Source organism: Gopherus flavomarginatus, chromosome 5 (genome assembly GCF_025201925.1).
Source record: "Gopherus flavomarginatus isolate rGopFla2 chromosome 5, rGopFla2.mat.asm, whole genome shotgun sequence".
In the NCBI taxonomy this organism is placed as follows: Eukaryota; Metazoa; Chordata; order Testudines; family Testudinidae; genus Gopherus; species Gopherus flavomarginatus.
Window position 1 is genome coordinate 69,251,338 of NC_066621.1, and position 22,759 is coordinate 69,274,096.

Below are 22,759 nucleotides of genomic sequence, written 5' to 3' on the forward strand. Positions count from 1 at the left end.
ATCCTTTACTATGCGTGCCTGTTGATCATACAATCACTAATTATTTCAAGTATGCTAGTGAGCATTACTGGTGATTTAAATAGTACATTTTCTTCATCTGCTTAGGACAATGTCATCATTGTACAATATTTCTAGCTAATTCTTCAGTGGCATTTTAGTCAGTGAACTTGAAAAGTTCTTTAGTTTTATAAAGAAAAAAATTGGAACATCTGTCTCTTTTCTATTGATGTTTCTCTCTAGTGGCTAAAACAGTTTGCTTTTTTAAAATGCTGAGTATGAAACAAAAATGTCGTTTGACTGTTCCTGGTAATAACTTGGCCTAGTGATGGCTATATAGCCAAAAGAAGCACATCAGAATTATATTTAGTAAAAATATGTACATTGTTTTCTTCATTAAAATTTTTAACAGTGGGGTAAAAACATAAATATTATTTCCATAGCAAGATATTCTATTGGTTTTTCAAGAAATCCTTGGCATTTCAATGCCAATAAAACAAAAACATAAATATTTCAGGATGGCTCAGTCCTAGAAAATGAAACTATCTATGGAACACTTACAAAATATAACTGAAACAGCTCTGTTTAGTTATTGTTTAGGTCCCGTGAACCAAACTTGTGATGTGACTCCAGTAAAGTCTGTGGAGTTATATCAAGAGTGAATTTGGGTCAGTCTTAAAAATAAAATAAAATAAAATAAAATAAAATAAAATAAAATAAAATAAGCAGAATTTGGTCCTGATTTACACCTCTCATTCTTAGCATAGCAGGCAGCATGGAAGAAGATCCAGAAATGAGAGAAAGAAGGAGAAGAGAGTGGATTTGTTGATGAAGCAAAGTTGAATAGGAAGGAGTAGTAGGAAATGAAAACAGAGCTGTAGGGCTGGAAGGAATTGTGCACAGCCTGAAGAAAAGAATGAGAAGCTTGCATTCGGCGAGGAAGTTGTAAGAAAGCCATTAGAGATCAGAAGAAGAGATGTATCTAAATGTGATGTAGTTATACTGAAATTACTGTAAGCAAAAATATCGAATATAATTCTTAGCTGAAGAGGTTAACACTATACATACTATTTCTGCATGTGACCAATATGAAACAAGGTTACTGTGGCTGGTGAAGGTTCCATACCGTATTTGGCAACACTTGCAAGGTTTGCATTATGTACATTCTATGGGATTCCATGGCTTAGTTTTCATGGAGTCAAAGCATGCTTCTAATCTTACAGTAATTTCTGTACCTCATCTGCAGAGCTTGAATTATTCCTTCTGGCTATGCTCCATGCAGTACCGGAGAACAGGGCCTTGCTCCCAGTGATGCCACAGAGGAATTGGTAATATACTATTAAACTGAGAATATGCAGACCATATGTGACAAACTTTTAGAAACTGTTTGAAAATGCCCCTTTTTGGCCCCTGAAAGATGATGAATATACAGAATAAATTTTCTTTTAATGCATGCCAGGGCACTAAATGTCTAACAGGTATTGCAAAGCCGTTGTTTTTAAAGTATGCCACCAACTCTGTCGATGTCTCTTGTTTGGTTATGATTTGTTTCAGGCTACTACTAGTATTGTTATAGTAATACCTAGGGACCCCAACTAAGATCAGGGCCCCAGTAGCCTAGGTGCTGTACAAACATGGAGTTACAAGACCATACAAGCTAAATAGAAAAGACAGATAAAGGAACTGAAAATGGAACTTAGACACAGTGTCTTAACCAGGGTGACACAGAAAGTCTGTGGCAGAATCAGGAATTGAACCTTAAACCCATTCCAGTGCCTCAACTACAAGACCATCCTCACACAAATCAGTATGAAGATAAAGATAAGGCAATTAGACAATTACAACACGCCTAGCATGTTTGTTTGCTACCCTCCCCCAACCATGAGTGAACATCTAATGTGTTTGTTGAGACTGGAGTTTTTAAGTTTTAAGACAGACAACGGTTCTCACATGCTGTCCCCAGAGTCACCATACAGATCTGTCATCAAATCTCCAACACAGAGCTGGATTATCTTCAAATTTGAACAACAGCTTCCACTGTGAACTACGCCAAGGAAGTCTAACTCTGCAGAATGAGGAGCCATGTTTCTACGCATAGCGTAAAGAGAGTCTCACTCCTGCACAGAGGGGGCTATATCAAATTTCTGCTCTGCAAAGTCAGTCATCTCTCATTAAATATTCATCTCAAAATCTGCTAAAAGAAGTCATTCTGAAAAACAAAAGTGATTTACATATTTAATAAAGTAATAATTACATAGTTTGTTTATGCTTATATAATTTTAAGTTGATTACACTCCAACTGGCTGTATTGCTTCCATGTTACAGTGATAACAATCCCCTGAAATTCACAAACTGTCTTATGACTCTCTCAAATGTTTATTAGAAGCGACTGGATGGCTCAGTGGGGCTGTAATGAGATACTGAGCTTTTCCTCTCTAGACAGATGTGGATACAGCCTGTGTTAGTAACAAAAGACTGAAAGACAACCAAAAGCAACTGATGGCTGGTCAATGGCCTAGGTGAGATGAGTTGTTGTTCTCAGTTCTATTTTTGATAGCTAGAGGACTCCATCATGGAAACACCATATTATCAACATACAGTAGTTGGCAGATTCAGCATAGGCCAGAGCTGATTAGCATAAAGAGTAAACTACTCTCTCATTCCAAGATATCAGGAACAAAGTTAGTAAACCACTGTGGGGAGGCTTTTGCTACCATTGTTCATGTTATACCAGTTCTGTGGATTAAACATAAAGGACTTCAGTCTCCTGTTCTATTACTCTAGTATCTTCCATGTGCATTGCATGGGTCCTTTAAGATATTTGGTCTGAACAATATCCCCATAGGCTCTACAGGTATATAAAAATGTTTCCTTTTTCTAACATATATGATGCTTTCAATACTGCTTTCAGTCTTAATCCTCTTCACTGAAGCCAATAGCAAAATTTCCATATGTGGATAAACAGCTGTATGAATATATACTGTGGAACCTCTGTGTGTTGTCTGGTATTGATATAAGATAACTGCATATTTACATTTATACCTCAGGAATAATAAAGCATTATTTTTCTACATGTGGGCTATTTACTTAGCTTTTGGAGGTCATTAGATGAAAATATGGTTTCGGATTGGATAGTAAGTCCTATTTACAAAGAAAGGAAATCTGACCTCTTCAGGGTCAATTTTCTATAAATTTGGAGCAAGAGAAAGATAAAGGTAAGTGTAGGTCCACTTGTTAATGGAGAGGGAGATCTTGTAGGAGAGGACATCTAGAAGACTGTGGTGTTTAATGCCTAATATGCTTCAGTCTTCACTAAAAAAAATTGTGACCAGAAGCTTAACCCAATTAATATTAACAAGGGAGAAGGGCAAGCCACAATAGGGGAAGAACAGGTTAGAGTATACTTAGATAAGTTAGATGTATTCAAGTTGGCAGGGCCTGACAAAATCAACCCTAAGGTACTTAAGGGACTAATTGAAGCAATCTCAGAACCATTAGAAATTATCTTCAAGAACTCCTGGGGAATGAGTGAGATCCCAAAGGACTGCAGAAGGGTAAATATAATACTTATCCTTAAAATGGGAAAAAAGAAGACCCAAGGAATTATAGATCAGTCAGACTAACTTCAATACATGGAAAGATACTGGAACAAACTATTTAACAGCCTATTTTTAAGCACTTAGAGGATAATTGGGTAATAAGTAATACCTGACATGGATTTGCCAATAACTTAACATGCCAATCCAACCTAATTACTTGCCTACTGGATGTGGGGAAGCAGTAGATATTCCTTGATTTTAGTAAGTCTTCTGAGACAGTCCCACCTGACATTCTCAAAAGCATAGTAGGGAAATGTGGTCTAGATAAAATTACTTTAAAGGTGGGTGCATAATTGGTTGAAAGACTGCACTCCAAGAGTAGTTCTCAATGATTCACTGTCAAACTGAGAGGACAGATCTAGTGGGGGTCCCACAGGGATATGTCTTGGTCCAGCACTGCTCAATATTTTTTTAACTTGGATAACAGAGTGGAGAGCATGCTTATAAAATATGCAAATGACACTAAGCTGAGAGAGGTTGCAAGCACTTTGGAAGACAGGATTAGAATTCAAAATGACAATAAATTGGAGAATTGGTCTGAAATCAATAAGATGAAATTCAATAAAGGCAAGAGCAAAGGAAAAAAATCATATGTACAAATGCAAAATAAGGAATAACTAGTTAGGGAGTAGTACTGCAGAAAGGGACCTGGGGGTTATAGTGGATCAAAAATTGAATATGAATCAAAAATGTGATTCAGTTGTGAAAAAGGCTAGAGTGTATTAACAGGAGTGTTATATGTTAGACATAGGACATAACTGTCCTCTTCTACTAGGCATAACTGTCCTCTTCTACTGGTGAGGCCTCAGCTGGAGTATTGTGTCCAGTTCTTGGCACCACACTTTAGAAAATATATGGACAAACTGAAGTGAGCCCAGAGAAGAGTAATAAAATGATAAAAGGTTTAGAAACCCTGATCTACAAGGAAAAAGACGGTTACTCATCTTTGTAACTGTTGTTCTTCGAGATGTGTTGCTCATATCCATTCCAGTCAGGTGTGTGCGCACCGCGTGCACGTTCGTTGGATAAACATTTACGCTAGCAACACTCGGCAGGTTGACTGGGCGCCCCCTGGAGTGGCACCGCTATGGCGCTGGATATATACCCCAAATGACCCGGCCACCCTTCAGTTCCTTCTTGCCGGCTACTCCGACAGTGGGGAAGGAGGGTGGGTTTGGAATGGATATGAGCAACACATCTGGAAGAACAACAGTTACAAAGGTGAGTAACCGTCTTTTCTTCTTCGAGTGATTGCTCATATCCATTCCAGTCAGGTGATTCCCAAGCCTTACCTAGGCGGAGGGGTCAGAGTGAGATGTGGCAGTATGCAGAACCACTGCGCCAAAGGCTGCATCATCTCTAGATTGCTGGATCAGCGCGTAGTGCGAGGTGAAGGTGTGGACCGATGACCTGGTCACTGCACAGCATATCTCCTGGATAGGCACGTGCGCCAGGAAGGCGGCTGATGATGCTTGAGCTCTGGTAGAATGTGCTGTGAGATGGCCCGAAGGGACATGAGTTAAGTCATAGCATGTGCGGATGCATGCTGTCACCCAGGAGGAGATTCTCTGGGAGGAGATGGCAGACCTTTCATCCATTTCGCAACCGCCACAAACAGCTGGGGAGACTTCCGGAAGGGCTTCGTCCGCTCAATATAGAAAGCGAGTGCTCTGCGTACATCTAAGGAGTGTAGCTGCTGCTCCCGCCGAGAAGAGTGGGGCTTAGGAAAGAAGACCGGGAGGAAGATGTCCTGGTTGGTATGGAAGGCAGACGCTACCTTAGGGAGGAACACCGGATGAGGTCGCAGTTGTACCTTGTCCCTATGAAAGACAGTGTACGGCGGGTCCACAGTGAGCACTCTCAGCTCGGAGACCCGCCTGGCCAATGTCATGGCCACCAGGAAGACTGTTTTCCACGATAGGTACAGGAGCGAGCAAGTCGCTAGTGGCTCAAAGGGTGGGTGCATTAGTCTGTTTAGGACCAAATTGAGATCCCAGGTAGGGGCAGGGTGACGTACAGGGGGATAGAGGCGCTCTAGGCCCTTAATGAACCGAGAGACCTAGGGGTGGGAGAACACGGAGTGACCACCCTCGCCTGGCTGGAAAGTGGATATAGCCGCTAAGTGCACCTTCAGAGAGGATGTCACCAGGCCCTGCTGCTTAAGGTACCAGAGGTAGTCTAGGACTGTAGGAATCGAGGCCTCCGAGGGAGTAACGCCCTGTGTTGCGTACCAGCAAGAGAAGCGTTTCCACTTCACCAAATACATGGAGCGGGTGGAAGGCTTCCTGCTACTGAGGAGAATATTTTGTACCGGAGCGGAACGGCGTAACTCCGCTGTGTTTAGCCATGCAGGAGCCACGCCGTGAGGTGGATGGCTCGCAGGTCTGGGTGGCGAAGCCTGCCGTGGTCTTGCATGATCAGGTCTGGAAGGAGAGGGAGGGGAACTGGGGTGGCCATGGACAGATCTAGCAGGGTGGTGTACCAGTGCTGTCTGGGCCACGCAGGCTCAATCAGGATCAGATGCACTTTGTCCTTGCGGAGCTTTAACAGGACCTTGTGCACCAGAGGAATAGGAGGGAAGGAATATAGCAGGTGGTGCCTCCACGACAGGAGGAATGCATTTGTGATCGACCCCGGAGAGAGACCCTGAAAGGAGCAAAACTCCTGGCACTTCCTGTTCGAGCGGGAGGCGAACAGATCTATGAGGGGAAATACCCACCTCCGGAAGATCGAATGGATGACGTCCGGCCTTATTGACCACTCATGACAGAGGAAGAACCGGCTGAGCCGATTCGCCAGAGCGTTCCGAACCCCTGGGAGAAAGGACGCCACCAGGTCTATCAAGTGGGCTTTACAGAAGTCCCAGAGTCGAATGGCCTCTTGACACAGGGGAGACGAGCGGGTCTCCCCCTGTTTGTTGATATAGTACATGGCTGCTGTGTTGTCCATGAACACAGAAACACAACGGCCGTGCAGATGTTGTTGGAAAGCCTGGTATGCGAGGCGGACTGCTCTCAACTCCCAGACGTTTATGTGGAGCGTCAGCTCCTGGGACGACCAAAGGCTCTGGGTACGGAGGTGACCTTGATGGGTCCCCCAACCGAGGGATGACGCATCCGTCGTTAAGGCCAGCAACGGCGGCTGTAGATGGAACGGCATCCCTGCGCATACCAGGGATGGAGTTTGCCACCAATGGAGGGAGCGGAGGGGGCTCGAGGGAACTGTCACCAGGAAATCTATAGGGTCCCTGCCCTGGCGGAAGACCAAATGAAGCCACGTTTGGAAGGGTCGCATGCGGAGTCTGGCATACTTGGTCACATAAGTACATGCGGCCATATGCCCCAGGAGGCTGAGGTAGGTGCGAGCTGAGGTGATTGCGGAGGCCTGCAAACCTCGGATGATCGATACAATCGCCTGGAAGCGGGGCTGAGGCAAGTAGGCCCTGGCTTGAGTGGAATCCAGCGTTGCCCCTATGAAGTCCAGCCCTTGTGTGGGGACCAGGGTGGATTTCTCGGTGTTGAGGAGTAGGCCCAACCGGGAGAATAGGTCCGCGATTATGCCGACATACTGTCAGACCTGAGTCTGATCCCCTTGATGAGCCAGTCGTCCAGATATGGGAACACATGTATCTGTTGCCTGCGGAGGTGGGCGGCGACGTCGGCCATGAACTTCGTGAACACCCTCGGGGCCATGGAGAGGCCGAAGGGGAGGACTGTGAATTGGAAGTGCTGGTGGTTGACCATAAAGCGAAGGTACTTCCTGTGTGGTGGAAAGATGGCAATGTGGAAGTACATGTCCTTCATGTCGAGGGTGGCATACCAGTCTCCAGGATCCAAGGACAGGATAATAGTTCCCAGGGAGACCATGCGGAACTTCAACTTGAGCATCCATTTGTTGAGTCCTCACAGGTCAAGGATGGGTCTGAGGCCTCCCTTGGACTTGGGAATCAGAAAATAGAGGGAGTAAAATCCCTTCCACCTCTAGTCTAATGGTACCTCCTCTATGGCTCCCGCGGCGAGGAGAGACTGTACCTCTTGTAAGAGGACTTGCTCGTGATAGGGGTCCCTGAACAGGGACCGAGATGGGGGGCGGGAGGGCAGGGATGAAGCAAATTGAAGATCCGAAGTCAGTTGGGACCACGCCGGGAGGAAGTAGGAGAGACGGTTGGAGAAAGGAGGGGAAGGATCCTGTCTTGAGACTGGTAAGCCGTCCCTGGGAGCACCTTCAAAAGTTGGACTTAGGCCCCGGTGGTGCCTTAGAGGGCCCGTGGTTTTGGCCCCCTTGGGGACCGGATTGGAGTCTATGGCCACCCCGCCCGCGCCTTCTACTGAGGTTCTGTCTGTGCCAAGGCATAAAGTATGGGCGGTGTGTTTGGGGTCTGAAAGGTCTACGTTGGGTTACGGGGGTATGCATGCCCAACGAGCGCATGATGACCCTATTATCCTTCAGGCTCTGCAATCTGGGATCAGTCTTTTCTGAGAACAAACCCTTGCCATCAAAGGGTAAGTCCTGGATGGTGTACTGAAGCTCAGGAGGCAGGTTAGAGACCTGGAGCCAGGAGATATGCCTCATGGTGATGCCCAAGGCCAAAGTTCTGGCCGCCGAGTCGGCCGCGTCTAGGGAGGCCTGGAGAGAGGTCTTGGCCACTTTCTTCCCTTCCTCCAGGGACGCGCTAAATTCCTGGCTTGAGTCCGGGAGTAGCAGTTCGGTGAACCTACCCACCTCCACCCAAGTGTTATAGTTATATCGATTCAGTAGAGCCTGCTGGTTGGCCACTCGGAGCTGTAGGGCCCCCGCTGAGTACACCTTACGACTCAGGAGATCCATCCGCCTGGCCTCCTTGGACTTTGGGGCAGGCGCCTGCTGGTCATGGCGTTCCCTTTCATTGACCGACTGGATAACTAAGGAGGAGGGAGGAGGATGAACGTACAAGTACTCATCCCACCAAGAGGGTACCATGTACTTTCTCTCAACTCCCTTTGCCGTCGGTGGAATGGAGGCTGGAGACTGCCAGAGGGTGTCGGCAGTGGCCTGGATAGTCTTAATAAACAGCAGTGCCACCCGGGTGGGGGCATCGGCGGTGAGGATGCTCACTACGGGGTCTTCGACTTCCGGGACTTCCTCCACTGAGAGGTTGATATTGACAGCCACCCTGCGAAGGAGGTCCTGATGGGCCCTGAGGTCTATCGGCAGGGGCCCTGATGATGAGGTCCCTGCCACAGCCTCATCCGGGGAGGAGTAGGATGATACCCCGGGAATGAGAGGGTCCTGGATGGCCTCTTGCTCCTGGTACGGTTGTCCCGGGGAGTCTGGAGGATGTGTCGCGTGCTCCTCCTACTCAGCCGCAGGGGGGCGGGAAATGGTGGCCACTGATGCCCGATATTCTGAGGCAGCAGAGCGGGTCTGGACTCGGGGAGCACCCTGGGCTTGATGGTATGCCCAGAGTGTCCAAAAGGACCACTGTTGAGGTCCTACATCCTGAGGCTGTGAGTCCTGAAAAACCCTCGTAGGCACCTCCGTATCACGGTCCCGGTCATAATAGCTATCTGCATGGGAGGATACGGATGTCTGTCTGGACTGTCATGGAGGAGCAGAGAAGCCTGGAGCCGAAGTCCCGACGGATTTTGCACCCCTTGACCGTGGGGACCGGTGCCGGTACGCAGAGCGGTACCGAGAATGAGACCGGGACCTGCGACCGGACTGGTGCCGGGAGGTCGACGGGGATCTCAAGTCTCTACGTCATGATCTGCTCCGGGAGGTACGGTGCCTTGGTCGGTGCCGGGAACTGGAGCGGTACCGCGAGTAGCAGGTCGGGGAGCGAGAGACTGACCGTTGCCGTGAGTCCGACCGGTACCGCAAGTCTGACCGGTGCCATGGAGAGGAACAGTGCCGGGACTGGGAGCGGCGTTGAGAGTGGGAGCGACGTCTCAACCTAGAGCATCTGCAGGATCGTGACCTTGAGCGGTGCCGGTCCGCTACGCTGACAGACGGCGGTCTGGTCAAGGTCGGCTTGCCCATGGATTGTAGTACCTGCACCGGCGGTGCCGGGGGTAGGGGCGGTGCCGCATCGGTAATGGCTATCAAGTCTCTCGCCGCAGAAAATGTCTCCGGAGTAGACGGCAAAGTGAGCTCTACTACAGCAGGTGCCGGGGAGCTGTCAGGCGCCGGACTCAACGGCCCTCATGGAGCTGGAGTCGACGGTGCCGGTTTAGACGGCGCCGCGGCAGGTATTGGTGCCGGGCGGTCCAACCTAGGCACAGTCTCTGGCTGCGACGCGGGTGTTGTCGGGGCCATCTAAGCCTTCGCCGTCTTCGACCTCGGGGAGAGGGAGCGGTGCAGAGTCGATTTCGGTGCCGGCAGTGGCCGGTGCCGGGAGTCCTTAGGCATACCGGCGATGCCCGGTGCCATAGGGGTTCCTCACCGACTGGCTCGTGCTCGGTGCCCTAGGCGAAGGTGTCAGGGCCGCTTTCATGAGGAGCTGCTTTAACCTGATGTCCCGCTCCTTCTTAGTTCTCGGCTTAAAAGCCTTGCAAATTGAGCACTTAGCAGATAAGTGCGATTCCCCGAGGCACTTCAAACAGGAGTCGTGGGGATCTCCTGTTGGCATCGGTTTGTGACAGGCCGAGCACTGCTTGAAACCCGGTGAGCCAGGCATGAGGTCCGGCACCGGATGCGGGGAAGGGGCTACTCCCCGAGCCCCACAAACAATTACTAACTAACAACTATAACTATGAACTATAACTAAATCTAACGAACTATATATAGAAGAACAATTAACTACAACTATGGATATAACAACGAGAAGAAAAACTACAAGTAGCTAGGGAAGGTGGAGGTCAGCTAAGCCGCACTCCACTGTTCCAACGACCGACACGGGCGGTAAGAAGGAACTGAAGGGTGGCCAGGTCAGCTGGGGTATATATCCGGCGCCATAGCGGTGCCACTCCAGGGGCGTCCAGCCGACCCGCAGCATGTTGCTAGGGTAAAAGTTTCTCCGACGAACGTTCACGCTTATGTATACATAATATGAACCCTGTATATTGTATAAAATAAATACTGCATTCCAGTTTCTGCATTGTAAGGGGCCCCGGACATATGTTCGGAGGGGGCCACGTTCTTTGTTGCTACGGCCCTGATTAGATCCACATGGGAGAGCCCTTTATGCTATCTCAGAATCCATTAAAGCCACCAGGGGCAAGGGTTCATAAATGCAGATCTTATTGCAGGATGCTGATGTTAGTCTTCATGGACTGAAACATGACCTTTGTTTCATGCTTTTGCAGGGGAAAAGGGAGCATAAGAGTCCCCTTATGACCCTGTGCTTGTTGCCCATACCACAGGTAGCAATACAAGTTGGGGAGAGGAGCCACCGCTCAGATGGCAAGCCTTCTCCATGCAAGCAGGCAGTGAATAGGCAGATCCTTAGCCTTTTATACCAATACACCACCCAGTACAGCCATAGTAGAACAGAGGAGAAAGTATGCTTGCTCCAGGAAAAGGGCTAGTGGAGATGACTTTACCCTGGAGCCAGGTAGGAGCAGGGACCAAACTGTGACATTCTGAATCACAATTCAGTCCCTGTTCTGTTCTTGGCACAGGGCAACTATGCACTGCCCCTCACTCAGGATAAAAAGTAACATTACAATTAAATTGTTTGAAATTATTACTTTTATAATTTATTTCTGAACCTATCATAGCAATATCCTCACACTGATAAGACTGATAGAGACAAACCTTGTTCTGTGAGGCAGAGCAAATAAGCATTCAGTGAATTGACCAGTGGTATAGGTGCCCTAATAAAATTATCCCCTGTGGTGCTGGAGAAAGAAAAGGAGTTTGGGAAGTATACCTTAAAGATCTTCCCTCCATTCATGTTGAAGACTCCAGCTTCACAAGCCCTTTGTGGACCTTAGACACAGGTGCAGTTATCTCACACTGCAAAGTCAGCTCTGAAACATTATTGCTGTTGCTACCAGGTTTACTCCTGTCCCGCAGATTCATTTCACATAGGATGAAGAATCTCTAAGTGGAAGATAAAACAAAGACACTGCCCTTGGACCCAGTCCTTGCTTTGTGAAGTAACACCCTTGGTCTCTAGGAAAGAACTCTTCTGACCTTCTTTCTGTTGAGCTTGGGTTTCAGTACCAAACCAAAGTCCTGCCAGTATAGTCATGGTGTTCCACCCACTCAAGGGCATATCTTGCACAATTCCTATGCCCTTACATGAGTACAATAATAATAATTTATTACCATTTATAAAATCAAAGCATAAACACATTCATACTAAAGCAACAAAACTTAGAGTTACAATTAAGCAACATTATAATTCATGCACAAGAGGCTGGCCAGAGCCGGCATTTCCCCTTCTTCCTTATGGATGGAGCAGGGCTCCCTTCCTCTAAATCCTCTGGGCCAAGACCTACATATCTTTTACTTTAAGATGCAGCATTTGTAAACTTTAATGGAAGTTGGGGATGGAAAACTCTTCTGGGGGTTTGTTTCACGTATACAGAGTAAAAATCTAAAATAAACAACTAGGAGAGAGGAAAAGTAATGTGAGGAAAGGATGCAGATACAGAAAAACCTAGGAGAGAAAGGGAGGAGATTTAGAGAACGGAAAGCAGGCTGGCAATGGAAAGGCCAGGGTCAGGAGGAGAATGAAGGAATGCAATGGAAGAGTGACTGAGCAAAGAAAGTGAGAAGAGATTAAAGTAGGCTGGTAACTTGGTGGGAGAGGAGACTTAGGCTATGTCAGTGGTTCTCAGCCTCCCACTCAGCACACAGCTGTGGCACATGTGATATCCTTAGGGCCATAAAGGTAGTATATATATTGTATGGATGAGGTCCACATAACACATAGAGAGCAGCATGTGCGGCCCACAGGCGTAAATCAACTGAGAACCACTGAGCTATGTGGTCTACAGAGGTGTGAATAGCAGTGTGCACTAAAGTGCTGCACAATAACTCCCCCTCGTGGAGTTCCCTAGTTTGCATCAGTGCAGTCCTGTTTGAAGATTACCACATTAACACATACTAGGAACTTTTTAGTTTGCACCTGCACCGTCCATACAGGGGCATTACAGCACAGCACTTAAATGCATATCACTATTCACACCCCACTCCAACCCCCCATAATCCAAACTGCAGGGCAGTGTAAACAAGCTCTAAGCAGTGTCAAAGCAGGGATTCCTCAGATCCACAAACTGGAGACCAGGTAGTCAACCACTCACCCAATCCACGAAGTATCACTGAAGAATCTAACTTTATATCTGTGTAGTCTCAGGAGTATCTGTGGTTCTTTCTATTTTTATGTGTGTGTTCATGCCAGGAGCTGCCCAACGCACTGTAGCCTGAAAATGGAGGTCAAGTGTAAGCTCCTGGGCTAGTTCTCCAACCCAGGAAGGAACCAATACCATGCCCAAGTCTATTTCAGGCCTTTGCCTCAGGACACAATGTATGGATTCAACTGAAAACTCACAAGTAACACCATTTCCCTGCAGAACATGGGCTGCAGTCCCCAGAGGCTTCCCCTTGCCTCTCACTGCCCCAGGAAGGAGGACACAACCTTTCCTTAAATATCTTGCTTAGTCTTGTGACATGCAGATAGTCCTTAACCTTTACCTGGCTATTTTTTCCCTGACACACCAGGATATAAAATAATGAGACACTTCCTAGGAACTGAGATAATGACAGGAGTGCCTGGGCCTCTGCAGCAGATACTTGACCTTATGTCTGATACACAAACAAAATTAGGATCTCAGGGAAATACATTTTCCCTTGTAAAACTGGGATATAATTGTATATACATATAAAATAATAATGAGACAGACACCAGTACTCAGAGGCAGGAGGCGAGAGTTCACAAAAGAACATAGCGCCAGATTTTTAAAGATATTCAAGTGTCAAACGCCAATTGATTTTAATAGGAATTAGGCACTGAAATGCCTGTGAGGATCTAGGCCATAATGTATTAGGCCACTGCCTACAAGTGTCTCATAGAAGTAGGGTGACCAAATGTTCTGATTTTACAGTGACAGTCTTGATATTTAGGGCTTTTTCTTATATAGGAGCCTATTACCCTCCACCCTCATTCTGATTTTTCACACTTGCTGTCTGGTCGCCCTAATTGGAAGCAGCCTGAAGAAATCCCATCTAGAGAAAGTATGAACAAGTCCCCACATCATTTGATTAGAATGTTGCAGATTAGGGCAAAAGAAGACTTTACAAACCAGTGCTGTTCTGTAACTTCAGACTGGACTAATACTAAAGGGGATTCAGAGAAAGAAAGCATTTTCGAAGAGCCATGTTTCAGAGCAGCAAAAGTTTCATTTCAATGGGACTACTTGTACAGCAAGGTACCTCTCCCCACGAATAAAGGTGACAGAACATAGACCTTACTGTTTATACTTGATGAGTATGCATGATGGAAATAGGAGGGGTGGAGTTTTGCCAATCACTTCAGATTTAATATTGGTAGTCTCAGAACAACGATTAGATAGGTAGATTAGATTATTCTGAGACTACCAATATATATATCACCAGTGTATTATAGAAAAAGATCAATTAGGTGACCGGAAGGGTTTCTTAAGAATCAAACTGACCTTGACAAAGTATATTGGGTTCATGCTACGCTCTTCAAAGATCTCTTTGGGCTATGTTTAAACTCTTCAATCCATCCTGAATAGGTAGGCATCCTCAATATAGAATTCCAAAAATCCCATTAATCAGAGTAGTAAGTGTCTGGAGGCCAGAAAGAAAAAGGATAAGTTTCATTTCTGTAATTCTGCCCTGATTAGCTGGGAAAATATGTCTGTAGCCATCCAAGAATATATGAATTTCTTAGATGTTCTTACTAACCATGTACTCAATAGTGTAAAGGTGCAAAAATACTTAAAAATTCAAGGCTTTTCTACAAAGAAGTGGTGATTCACAAAGTACTGAATATACAAAAAATGTTTTGCGTCTGAGTCATGCGGAGCTCAATGTACTATTGATTTTTGCCAAAGGCAATTGTAATAATGCTTAAAAATATTAACATTTTAAATATTATTAACTCATTTAAAATCTATTTTGAAGCTTTACAGGAGAGAATTGGCAGTAACTATGCATCATGCCAATTTCACATTTAAAATTTCACTTATGTTCTGGGATTAGGGAGATGGGCCAAACTGGTTTCAAAATGTACGGGAGCCCCAGAAGTGTTCATTTATCTATGGATATTGTTTTATAAAGTGCATCCACAGGTCCTACCTGCTGTTTACCGGATAGTAATTTCATACTATCTTTGAAGTTGGCAGGGAAGCAGGAATGGAAGGACAAAGAGAAATAAAAGTCTTTTTGTTTAGTAATTTAGTACCCTTACTACACATGAGTGGGAGTACTTCTTTTGTTCCAGATTTCTTTTGACCTTAGGCAAGTCACTTAGCTTCTTTGGGCCTCAGTTCTCCCCTCTGTTTGTAACCCTTAGGCAGGTTTTGTGCAGAGAGGTACACTAAAGATTGTGCAGCACTTTTTAGATCTGCTGATGAACACAACTATACAAGACCTAGGTATTAATTATTATGTATGATTTCTCTGTGGGAGGCCAGCTCGAATTGGTTATTCCAGGAAAATCAGATTAATGTATTATCTCATGGCGCTCAAACTAGCAGCCAAAATTACTCATTTGGGCTGCAAGAGACTACGATTGAAGGCGATTTTATGTTTGTGGCTTTGTAGATATGAACAATACATTACATTAATTCCTTGTGAGACTTCTCCCATGGCATCCTCTCCTCTTTGCAAGATATGATATTTGCTTTTACACTTGGGACAGGACTTCTCTAAGGAAGGCTTCTTCCTGAAAAGATAAGTACAAGGAATATAAAAAGGTGAAAAAATCCCAGTCACTTCTAAAGCCAGATATGTGTATATATCTAGTTTAGGTAAAATATTAAAAGAAAATAATTACTGGCTGGAAAAAATAATCGTTTGCAATTTATGAGAAACAGAATTGAGATATATTAAAAGAGTTCCTTATTTTAATGGTTTTATCTTGAGTCTCACAATCTCATGTCTTTTTAAAAAGCTTCTTGTAAACTCTTAATTTTTGTTAGGAATCTTGTGAACAGTTCAAAATGTTTGCTGTTTTGTATTTCTGTCAAAGGTACTGAAGCCACAGACCACCCTCAGACAAGATATTCCTGCAGTGTTTGCAAGTGGATTTGAGGCTGCCGCTAAAGAAGACAACGACACAAACTAAATTGTCCTCATAGCTACTGATAATGTGTGTTCTCAGAAGGCAGATAAAGAAATCTCAATTTTTCTGTTAAATTTAGAAACACACAGCCATATTTCTTTTCCCTTGGCCATACCCTTAATTACAATAGGCTGCAAGGAAGGGTTACACAGAGCAACTGCGCTGCCTCTATGCCTCCTGAACACTGGAGGAAGTCCCAAGTGGGCAGATTTGCCAGGTTTATAGTCCAGTTGTGTAAGCAGAATGAAGCAAAGGGGCCACATTGAAATCAAGTAGCAGATCCAAGCATCAAGCCTTAGAATTCCAGTGAAGACTAGGCTTGTTCACCTTACAAAATGTATTTGTTTAAATGATCATAAATTATCAGCCTGTGTAAGTTAAGGTGTCAGAAATAGAAGTGTCAGATTCACCATCCAGCCTTTCTGGGACTGACAAAGACATATTTGTCCAGAGACTTAAAAGTACATTCAGTGAAACCTAGCCATACTCAGATGAGTAGTCCCATTGCAGCCCTTGCCTCCTGATAAGATAAGGAAAAAGAAATAGGAGAAGATGACAGAAAATATAATATAGGAAAATTATTATTTGAGTTCCTCTTTCTTTTTTATCTAATTTAGTTTTTATGGCAATTGTGAAAATCAAGACACTCATGCAGTTTTCAGAGTCTGCATATTCTTAAATTATGTTCCCTCTGTGAACCTTTTCATATTTTCTTCAAGAGAAACAGCATAATGAGTATAATGATCATCTCTAGTTTCAAAAAGATTTCTGAGTAGGTTTTGGTGGTGCATGAGAGGACTTATAGGGGAAAGGGGTGTCCTGATTTTCAAGTGGCTTCAGTAGAGGAAATATGTAAGATGGCTTTAGTCAAGCACCTCTGAGTCTGGCAGAATTTTGCACCTGTTTTTGACATTTTTGCATTATTTTCCTAGCCGACGATGTGTTCTAAGCACTTGTCACATATTATACAATCTTGTTTTAATAGCTGTTTCAGAATATATCAATTAACAACACCCTATTACCATAATTTGGCCCATGTGTTAATAGGGAAGCTCCTTTTGGTTTTTGGAAAACTATGCCCTGAAATGTCAGATTTTGGGTGCAGTTGTGAAGTAACAACAGTTTTTTTCAATAATTATCATACTTGTCTTTATTTTAGAAAGCTACAAGAAAACGTACAACTGCAGATTCAATCTACTCATATGGAAAAGAGATTCACATTGTTTTGACACCATTAACACTGTTTCATTTCTCAACAAAATCAGAACCAAAAGGTAATTTCTGCAGCTATATCCACTTTGATATTTTATATCTTGTATTCTCCTGAACACACACCACAAAATCATTTTACTGCACTTTCTGCTGTAGCTTTTTAGAATTAATTGTGAGAAAGTAGAATCACAGCACTGAAAGGGACCTCGAGAGGTCATCTAGTCCAGTCCCCTGCACTCGTAGCAGGACTAAGTATTATCTAGACCAGTGGTTCTCAAAGCCGGTCCGTCACTTGTTCAGGGAAAGCCAATTTGTTTACCTGCCACGTCTGCAGGTTCAGCAGAATGCGGCTCCCACTGGCCACAGTTTGCTGCTCTGGGCCAACGGGAGTGGCGGGAAGCAGCACGGGCCGAGGGATGTGCTGGCCGCTGCTTCCCTCTGCCCCCATTGGCCTGGAGCAGCGAACCGTGGCCAGTGGGAGCCGCGATCGGCCAAACCTGTGGATGCGGCAGGTAAACAAACCGGCTCGGCCCACCAGGGGCTTTCCCTGAACAAGCTGCAGACCGGCTATAAGAACCACTGATCTAGACCATTCCTGAGAGGTGTTCGTCTAACCTTCTCTTAAAAATCTCCAATAATGGAGATTCCACAACCTCCCTAGGCAATTTATTCCAGTGCTTAACCACCCTGACAGGAAGTTTTTCCTAATATCCAACCTAAACCTCCCTTGCTACAGTTTAAGCCCATTGCTTCTTGTCCTAGCCTCAGAGGTTAAGAAAAACAATTTTTTCCTCCTCCTTGTAACAATCTTTTACATACTTGAAAACTGTTATCATGTCCCACCTCAATCTCCTCTTTTCCAGACTAAATAAAAGCAATTTTTTCAGTCTTCCCTCATAGGTCATGTTTTCTAGACCTTTACTCATTTTTGTTGCTCTTCTCTGGACTCTCTCCAATTTGTCCACATCCTTCCTGAAATGAAGCACCCAGAACTGGACACAATACTCCACTTAAGGCATAATCAGTGCAGAGTAGAGCAGAATTACTTCTTCTTCCTTACAACACTCCTCCTAATATATCCCAGAAGGATGTTCACTCTTTTTGCAACAGCATTACATTGTTGACTCATATTTAGCTTGTGATCCACTATAACCCTCAATCTCTTTCCGCAGTACTCCTTCCTAGACAGTCATTGCCCATTTTGTGTGTGTGCAACTGATTGTTCCTTCCTAAATGGTGTACTTTGCATTTGTCCTTATTGAATTTCATCCTATTTACTTCAGACCATTTCTCCAGTTTGTCCAGATCATTTTGAATTTTAATCCTAGCCTCCAAAGCACTTGCAAACCCCCCCATCCCAGGCTGGTATCATCCACAAACTTTACAAGTGTACTCTCTATGTCATTATCTAAATCACTGATGAAGATATTGAACAGAACCAGACCTAGAACTAATTCTTGCAGGACTCCACTTGTTATGCCCTTCCAGCATGACTGTGAACCACTGATGATTACTCTCTGGGAACAGTTTTCCAACCAGTTTTTTACCCACCTTATATTAGCTCCATCTATGCTGTATTTCCCTAGTTTGTTTGAGAAACACACACACACAGGAAAAACCAGTCCCCCATCTTTACGGTACAGCAGTGAAGAAAGCCAGAAAAATGGCTTGTTCAGAGAAGATAAAGAAAAGTGAAAGATTGTGATAGGTGGCTTGGAGGGCCAGCCAGTCTAGTGGTTAGCATACCTAACTTCCAGCCCCTTGCCTCTCTGTAGAAGCAGTAGAGATGCCTGTTCCTGACCTTAAGTTAGGAACCTTCAGTTTTCCACCCACATCTGGGCCTCAGCCCTTAAGTGGATGTGGTAGGACGACCCATGCTCAACCTTTCAGTTTGGTCCCAGATCAGGGCCCTGTGGAAAGCAACCATCTGTGCAGCAAGTCTAAGTTCACATCCCTGGGCTACTTCCTACCAGTAGATTCCTTCAGTTTGGGGCATCCCTATAGGCCAAACAGTCAGCCACTCAACAAATAAAAGAATCCAAAGGAGCAGGCCTCTGCAGGACTTACTGGGTTCTCAATGAATGTGGTGGTTGGAGGGTCTTACCCACTCTGCAGACCCATCTCAGGTGCCACCTTCTGTCTAGTTTCCTGAGGAGGATTCCTCTCTCCTACGACCTGTCTTCCACCCTTTGCCTGGGCTTCTGAACTCCGTTTAAGCTGTTCCTCCAGTGAAAGACGGTCTGGATGTGTGGAACTACCTGTGCCCATTATTGCCTTTTAACTGCTTTGGGCCCAGTCTGAGGTTTTTATACCCCATCACATAGATAAATAGTCCAGTTCATTCCTAGCATAAGTAAATTGCTGTGAACATATCAATTTGAACCAATAGGTTTTTAATTGCTAGATATGATGTAATTCAGGAATATTATTAGCTAGATTTCTGTATAAAGCTTTTGTGATCTGATTCAGCTCCCACTGAAGTCAGTGGAAAGAGTCTCATTGACTTCAGTAGACAATGGCTCAGACTTTAAGCCCTGATGCAGCAAAGTACTTTAAGATGTGATTAACTAGCATGCCTGGCTAATTTGGGGCCTTAGTCATTGAAAATGTCAAACATAGATTAACATTTCGACACCGACTCTTTTATGGATGGCACATTCAATCAGAACTGCTGAAACTATTTTACATAAAATAAATAAATATACATTTAAAGACATATTTTTGTAGTTGCCAAAAATAGACAACAAAACAGAATGCTGCAGTGATGACAAATTTGATAAATAGCAGATTTATGTGTCTGCAAATGAAATTTAAAGAGCCTTGCACCAGAGAAATAGAAAATATAGTAAACAAAATATCTACAGTTTCAGGGGGGAGGAAAGGTTATAAGGTTTTCAGATGTCCTTATTAGCAAAAAGAATTACATCAGGGATGAATTTGGATCCTAATGCATAAAACTGGAGCTTGTATCTGTATAATTGCTGTTATAACTGCACTAGGCTTTCAGCTTGCATACATGGCAAACATAATGGCTGTGTCCTTCCATGTTAGTAAACTGACCCCCTTATAGAATGACTGCCTTGAATGCTAATACAAAATCTTAAGTAAATGTCTTATCCAAAGCCTTGAACTAAATGAGCAACTTTCCATTGGCTTCACTGAGCTTTCTGTCAGGCCCTAAGATTACTAAACATCTAGTTTAAAGGCAAAAAAAGTTCAGCTTGTCAAGAGGTATTAAAATTGTAATGCTTCATTACTTTTTTGTCGTTTCATCAAGATAAATCAATGCTAAGACAGTTTATTCTTTCTGGATCACAGAACATTGTGCAGTAACATGATTATCAAGAATATACTGTGTATTTTCCCTTAAGGCTCCCTGTGGTTATCATAACCTCTGAAAAGAAAGAGAATCCTTCCTCCATCACATCTACATTCCCAAACCCACCCACTCCTGTAGTTTCTAGGTGCACTCACCAATTTAAAGATTCATTTATGATAAATACATTGGTCACTGACTCATAGCACATCACTAGGAATAGGTTAGACATAATAGAGATTAACTGGAATCAGACTACCTGTTACTTGACAGTACCATTAGGTACTCAAACACAATTTGCAGGTAACAAGATTATCCAAGCTGAAAATTACACATAGAGGGACAGATTTTCAGCCCCAACTCCACCTTTGTTCTGCCTAGCAGGCAGAAAACAATCTTAAAGAGACCACTGAGGTTACTCCAGCAGAAGAGAGTTCTCAGGTGGTGTTGGGTCAGAACAGCAGTCTCTTGGAAAGGTCACTCAGAAACCCCTCTCCAACCCCTGTGCTCTTCAGATGTGCTGTGATTGAGTTCAAAAGAATAATGGGCTTGTGCAGTGAGAGCATTAAAATGCAAATGTGGAACACATGAAAAATAGAATCCATCCAAAATGTGGTATCATCTCCATTCGCTGCATGTATACTGTTTTTTACACTGCAACCTCAGTGGTTTCAAGGACTTTTCCAACACAAACCCCATAATATTTAATTTGATCAATATGCTGCATAGGTGATGGTTCCATAGAATACCCCTTCATAATTAATTGACCCCAGATATTGCTTTTTTATGTTCATCATAAGTATAGCACTTGTCTGGTCACCTAAAAGGTTCCAAATTCACTCCATCAGGTTGAGTTATTCCATATTATTTAATATTCTGACAATATTCTGTTTTATTACAGGAAGTAAGATGTGCAGGTGGTTAAGACACTGGACTGGAGCTTGTGAGATCTGAGCTCAACTCTTGGCTCTTCCACAGATTCCATGGGTAACTGTGGGCAAGTCATTTAACCTCTCTGCACCTCAGTTCCCCATCTGTATGAATGGGGCTAATACTTTCTTTCTCTCAGCTTTTTTATAATATAGGCTCTTTGGGACAAGTGCTGACTATTACTATGCTTTTGTACAGCACTTCACACAATGGATTCCTGAACTCAGTTGGGGCTTCTAGGCACTACTGTAATACAGACAATTGAATTAATAGAGCTCTGTAATGGCGCAGAAGTCTGCCGGCTCAGATCCAGTTGCAGCATTGTGACTTCAGTGTGGAATTTGACAAGGTGAAAAATGTCTCATCTCTCATTTCTAATTAATCCTCTTTCACCTCCAGCAACTCCTTTGTTCTGTTTTGTTTTCCTATGTGTTGTTCATTTCCCTTTGGGGTCTCTAAATGATACAGTAAAACAAATAAATAAATAAAATAAAATAATAATAATCAACACATTTTAATCTTATTGTGATAATTTTTTCAACCAGACTATTGCCATATGCAATATTTGTTGGGCAACAACAAAGTGCTCAGTGATGCACAATATACCAAAATAGAGACTGGCCTTGTTCCACAGAGGCTATAATGTAAGGCACTGCCCCATAAAGTAGATCTCCATGGGTGGCCCATGCACCTGCGCAGGGACCCACTGAGAGTGGAGCGTCATATGGAGCTCCATATAGGGCTGGGACCAAAATGACAGACTGGGAGGCAGTGTAGATGACACGTGCTGGTGAACCCTGAGGAAAGAGTAACTTCATAAACCTAGTTTCTTTCATAGTTTCCCCCAAGAGAAGCTGCAGTTCACTCTGTTTTTCTAAAAGCTGTCTTTCCACAAGCTGTTTGGGCCCCCACAGCATAGCTTCGTCACCATTATTTAGTAATTTTTGAAGAGAAACTTTAACAAATGCATATTCCAGGCAATACCTCCTCCTCGTTGAATCACACAGGCTGTGTCCTAATCAAATTATATTTTTGAAGTGTTTCCTCACCGAATCCCACGAGGTTTTTGTCTCTTATTTCCCCCCACACTTGCTTTTTAAACTAACCAGTCTACAACTGCCAGCAGCCTCTCATGCCCCCCACCCCCTATCCCTACCCTTTTTTTTTTTAGCAATGGTGTTATGTTCATCACTTTCCAGTCCTCCACAATCTGACCTGTCATCTGAGAACTTCTCAAAATATCAGTGAATACCATGCTCATTTCTGCCTTTTCAGACTTGTGCATGCACATTATCTAGTATAGGTCAGGTATTATCTACTGGTTAAAGGAAGTCATTCATGGTCAGGGCTCCTGGGTGATAATCAAGTAATGAGTTGCTGTGGGTTCAGTGGACAGAAGCAGGAGGCAGCTCCAGCAGCTGTGATGGGCTCTCCTGTATGAATGTATTTGATTCTTTTGGGTGGAGG